General features: G+C 38.1%; 1 protein-coding gene across 2 annotated transcripts in view; it reads right to left on the bottom strand.

Moving 5' to 3' along the window:
* LOC106460433 (spectrin alpha chain-like) overlaps positions 1 to 4,356 on the bottom strand; it is a 93,720-nt gene that overhangs the window by 8,867 nt on the left and 80,497 nt on the right. For both annotated transcript variants that reach the window (XM_022387137.1, XM_022387138.1), the window contains one exon: positions 2,931 to 2,934. The gene's annotated coding sequence lies outside the window, so the exon portion shown is untranslated. The remainder of the gene's footprint in view (positions 1 to 2,930; positions 2,935 to 4,356) is intronic.

Below are 4,356 nucleotides of genomic sequence, written 5' to 3'. Positions count from 1 at the left end.
GCCTACTCTGAAGTTGTAGCTGTGGGGAACTGATCCGTTTTCCTGAACCATTTAGCAGAATAGATGATATAATGATAGTCATGTATACAGATCTCACGCCTACTCTGAAGTTGTAGCTACGGGGAACTGATCCCTTTTCCTGAACCATTTTATGTTTTGTTTACTAGTTCATTTTGAAGCTGCCGTATATTAAAACGACCGACTTAATCTGCAATAACAAGGACTTTAGGCCCAGCATGGCCAGATGGTTAGGGCACTTGACTCGCAATCTGAGGGTCGCGGATTCGAATCCCCCGTCCTACCAAACATCTCGCCCTTTCAGCCGTGACTGCGCTATAATGTGAAGATCAATCCCACTATTCGTTGGTAAAAGAGTTGGCGGTGGGAGGTAATGACTAGCTGCCTTCCCCCTAGTCTTTCACTGCCGAATTAGGGACGGCTAGCGCAGATGGCCTTCGTGTAGCTTTGCGCGAAATTCAAACCAAACAAACAAGGACTTTTTAACATAATATTATTGATGGAAAAAAAGGAGTTGAAAACCCTGATTTATCTGTTTGATTTAGTTCCAAGTTACACAATAATCTACCTGCGATCTGTCTACCAGGGGGAATCGAACCCCCTGATCTTAGAGTTGTAAATCCGTGAACTTACCGCTGGGGGACTCAAACTTTCACATTTATTATTATTATTATTAAATTGAGCGTATTACTTCGTATTCGTTTTCCTCCATATTTAAGTTGTGTTAACGTCCTGTGTGAATTATTATTACTCTTTAATTTTGTATTTTTCGAAACCTAAAAAGGGGTGGAGTACTGCAAATCAAGGGAATTTATTCTGCTGGTTTCTATAAGTAGCACGCAGGGGCGCTAAAACAAAAAAAAATATTCAATTTTATCACCTTTATTTTTACTGTGTCTAAATTGTTGACACGCTCCTTTGACCCAAGGTTTGCTGACTACTGTTTAAGGAGATTTTTTTATCGCCACGACCCAGCAACCTGTCCGCAACAGGACGCCACTGTGACAGAGATTCGGGCGATTCTAAGGGAGATATTACGCCCTTGCAATATTGAAATACCATTGTCAGGATGATTGCGGTAATTGAAAGTGATGGTAAGCAGTATTATACAATGGCGCTCCTTGTGTCATTTTTAGAAACTAGCGAAATTTACTTACCGTGACAACGTGTACGTGCACCTAAAGTATATTGTCCGTGTCCTATGCTATTCGCCCTATAGACTTTGGAACTCCTAACGACGTTATAACCTTCCCGTACACTCTTAAACACAAATCTTGCTACGTTTGAATAAATAACTGGTACCGACTTCCCATAACTCCAATAAAGCTCCAGATTTCCAAAAGTTTTCCTTCTTATTAAATATATATATATATATATTACTTTTTTTTACATAACTTTCCAAACGAATCGTCGTTTCACAATAAGCACGACATCGTAGCTTTGATATTCGACATTACTGGCACGGCGAAGTGGCACACTCTTCATAATAAGCGTTTTTAAAATAACTACGTTTTCAGCTGTCGGTATGGTTTAAATGACGTGTGTAAATAGTCAAAATAATTTTACTAAATCATAAAAGAAAAGAACTAGGGACCTGACAAGAATGAATGGCATGATCACAAGCAATGTATCCTAGAACAAATATAATATAAATACTTTATAATATATATAGAGAGAGAGTTTCAAGTGTAATACACGATATCTTATGATGAAGGCCAACATTTCAAAAAAAAACAAAAACATTCTCACAGATGTCAATTACAAGGATGATAGCATTGTTCATCCAGGTACTGAGCACGTGAGAGATAATGTGAACATGAACAATGCCTCTGATATGGATGGTCACAATGAATATTTCCCGTGTGATCCAGGTGCAAGAAAACTCAACCGTAGTGACCAAACTGTAGTTCGTTAAAGCAGGGATTGAACTCGTATCTTATGTGATAGATTATGTGTAGTTCGTTCACATAGAGCTTGTGTTTTTTTAATTTAGTAATCCAGAGTTATGGGTGTCTTGAAATTGAACTTGGTAAATCGCAATCCAATATGTGACTTTCTCGAAGAGTCGGAAACGTTAGCACACTCTTCCAACGGAACTAAAGGGTTTACCCCTTAGTAACTTGCTTGGAAAGCACTTTTTTTTCTCTCACCATCAGATAAACAGTAGGGTTGCAAAAAAGTTAAATGATAAGAGGAGTTGGCTCTGAGACAATGTAGGAAGTTTAACATGCGTAAAATTACGAGGACTGAATCGTCTCTGATTGTTCGTGACTAAAATAAATAATATATTTTGCGTTTCAATCGACTCTGAGTTTGCATTCTCTACACAGAAAATATTTAAAACTGGAAAACATAGCCTTAACAATACCCTAATAGTACTGGTAAAAATAGGCCTAACAATACCCTAATAGTACTGGTAAAACATAGGTCCTTAACAATACCCTAATAGTACTGGTAAAAATAGTCCTTAACAATACCCTAATAGTACTGGTAAACATAGCCTTAACAATATCCTAATAGTACTAGTAAAAATAGTCTTAACAGTAGCCTTAATAGTACTAGTCCGAAAAGCCTTAATACAGAGGCGTAACAAGGGGGCTAGGCCCCCTCAAAAATCTAGGCATATTGATTACATATTATCTTTCAGCTTTTATATATTTTAAACTCGTTTTATATCATTTAATACAAATAAAAAGTTCTATAAACACCATTACATTTGATTTGTTTTAATGACCATTTTATTTAAAATGTAGATCAATTTCAACTTTTTAATTTATTGCCCCCCTTAAAATTTTCTGATCCCCTGATTGGAAAACCTGGCTATGCCACTGCCTTAATAGTACTAGTTTATGTAGTTATAACAATCCTCGTGATAGTGTTTGTTGGTCTAACAAATATTTGTGTCTAATGACCAAACTGTGGTTATTTGACTATAGTTTCCAGATTATAGTTTTAAATATTAAAAGTAATCTATTTAAGTATTAAGATCAGAAACAGAATATAGAGGGAAAACACGAATAACTTCTACATTTTTCAACAGATATCTATACTTTTGTATTTGTGGCAAAGCTACTAAGGTTATCTGCTGTCGTCCCTAATTTTGAACTACTAGCCAGAGAAAAGGCAGCGCCCTATCACTTATAATCCACACTAAGGGATTGGCCGTCACACTTATAATATAACCACGCTTAAAGTAAGGGGAATATTTTTGCAGTATAGATTCAAACCCAGATTATCAGATCCAACATCCAGAATCCTACCATGGGGCTAACCCGTCCCTTCCCAGGGGAATGTAGCTAGTTCATTCACCCCTTTATTCCCTAAGGGTCACGTTTTTAACTAATATGGGTGAGTCCTCCGCTGGGACAGCGGTAAGTCTGCGGATTTACAACGCTAAAATCAGTGGTTCGATTCCCCTTGGTGGGCACAGTAGATAGCCCGATGTGGCTTTGCTATAAGTAAAACACAGACACACACACACAAACAATATGAGTGGATTTTGGACCAGCGCTTTAGGACAATTAAACATTAATCATTAGGTGTGTTTTGTTTTTCGTGTGTCAGAGATGTATTATTTTGAACATAAGAAACACATACATAAATCACGATAGTCGGTCATATACTTACTTATCTTTTTTATGTATTGGTGATAAGGAGTTTATCAGAATTTAAGTACTTCCAGAAAGTTCGTGACTATCTTAAGTGGTGTAGAATAATGGAATGTCGCGTTGGTGAAAAGAGGAAAAATAAAGAGTTTACGCCTGGGTTCATTTGTTGTCTTTGACTTGTCCGTCCTTTGTTTTGTGAACTCGTGTTGAAAAAAAAAAGGGAGAAACGAGAAGTTTGTTTGTTTTACGAATTTCGCGCAAAGCTACACGAGGGCTATCTGCGCTAGCCGTCCCTAATTTAGCAGTGTAAGACTAGAGGGAAGGCAGCTAGTCATCACCACCCACCGCCAACTCTTGGGCTACTCTTTTAACAACGAATAGTGGGATTGACCGTCGCATTATAATGCCCCCACGGCTGAAAGAGCGAGCATGTTTGGTGGGACTAGGATTCGAACCCGCGGATTGCCGGGCCGAAACGAGAAGTAACGATGTATAAGTAATCCCAACCATGATTGAAATACTTTTTCTCTATCATTCCGTGATGGTTTGTTTGCTGTTAAGCATAAAGCTAAACAATGGGCTATCTGTGCTGTGACCATCACGGCTATCGAAACCCGGTTTCTAGCGTTATAAGTCCGCAGAATTACCGCTGTGCCACTAGGGGGCCGTTCTGTGATGACTAGGTACATCTATAACTGATTAGTGGTATGTATATATTCTTATACACGAC

The sequence above is a fragment of the Limulus polyphemus genome, unplaced genomic scaffold (assembly GCF_000517525.1).
Source record: "Limulus polyphemus unplaced genomic scaffold, Limulus_polyphemus-2.1.2 Scaffold768, whole genome shotgun sequence".
Taxonomy (NCBI): domain Eukaryota; kingdom Metazoa; phylum Arthropoda; class Merostomata; order Xiphosura; family Limulidae; genus Limulus; species Limulus polyphemus.
The sequence above is the reverse complement of the archived record's forward strand: the minus strand, read 5'-3'. Positions and strand labels throughout refer to the sequence as shown.